This window comes from Pongo abelii, chromosome 18, assembly GCF_028885655.2.
Source record: "Pongo abelii isolate AG06213 chromosome 18, NHGRI_mPonAbe1-v2.0_pri, whole genome shotgun sequence".
In the NCBI taxonomy this organism is placed as follows: domain Eukaryota; kingdom Metazoa; phylum Chordata; class Mammalia; order Primates; family Hominidae; genus Pongo; species Pongo abelii.
The window spans coordinates 35,449,706-35,451,257 of NC_072003.2; positions in this window are offsets into that span (position 1 = coordinate 35,449,706).

Here is a 1,552-nt window from a genome sequence, read left to right on the forward strand (position 1 = left end):
AGAACCATTTATTCTCCAGAATTACATGGGGTACAAGAAATCTGAGTTTGACTTGTTTTTAAGCTACTGATTATGAACCTCTTGATTTTAAACATATCTTATGAGGCAAATGATCCTTTAATGCATTATCACAGTGGCTGAAATCCCACAAAATTTCTTAGCCTCAAATTTGCTAGCCTGCTCCAGAACCATTTATTCTCCAGAATTACATGGGGTACAAGAAATCTGAGTTTGACTTGTTTTTAAGCTACTGATTATGAACCTCTTGATTTTAAACATATCTTATGAGGCAAATGATCCTCTCATGCACTATCACAGTGGTTGCAATCCCACAAAATTTCTTAGCCTCAAATTTGCTAGACAGAATAGCCTTTAGCCATTATCACATTTGCGGATTTCTGGGCAGCCATATTTCCAATGTTTACTTTCCATGCGTTAATGGAAGTTGTAAGCTGCTTCTTAAAAATTTATTTTAGGCTGGCTGTGGTGGCTCCTGCCTGTAATCCCAGCACTTTGGGAGGCTGAGGTGGGAAGATCGCTTGGGGCTAGGAGTTTGAGACCAGCTAGAGCAACATAGCAAGACCGCATCTCTAAAAAATTTTAGAAATTGGGAAGGCATGGTGGCACACATCTGTGGTTCCAGCTACTCAGAAGGTAGAAGTAGGAAGATTGCTTGAAACCAGGAGTTAAAGGCTGCAGTGAACTATGATTGCACCACTGTACTCCAGCCCAGGTGACAAAGTGAGGCCCTGTCTCTTAAAAAAAAAAAATCGCAGGCTGGGCATGGTGGCTCACACCTGTAATCCCAGCACTTTGGGAGGCTGAGGCAGGAGAATCACTTGAATCCAGGAGGTGGAGGTTATGGTGAGCTGAGATTGTGCCATTGCACTCCACCCTGGGAAACAAGAGTGACACTCCATCTAAAAAAAAAAATAAATAAAAGCAATTAGGATCACATTTAAAATCTTATTATGTGGTGGTTTTCTTTCCTCTCCTCTCCTCCTTTCCCCTCCCCTCCCCTCTCTTCTCTTCTTTTCTATTCTCTTTTTTTTGAGACATAGTCTTGCTCTGTCACCCAGGCTGGAGTGCAGTGGAGCAATCTCGGCTCACTGCAACCTCCGCATTCCGGGTTCAGGTGATTCTCCTGCCTCAGATCCTCAGTAGCTGGAACTACATGTGCATGCTACCATACCCAGCTATTTTGTTTTTTTTTCGTATTTTTAGTAGGGACGGGGTTTCACCATGTTAGCCAGGATGGTCTCAATCTCCTAATCTCGTGACCCCCTGCCTCGGCCTCCCAAAGTGTTAGGATTACAGATGTGAACCACCGCGCCTGGCCTGGTTTTCTTTTACATAAGCCTCTTCCTTTGTTGAAACCATAAGATCTTCCTCACAGTGGACAATTCCGAAAGCTCCCAGCAGCCAGCAATGAATGAAAGGTGGGGGCAGGGCTGCCAGCAGGGCGGGGCCTAGTGAGCCACGTGCCTAGGCTCCCACATCACAATGGAGGCGGGGGCGCGTGGAAGGGACTCTGGGCCTGATTGGTTCCTGA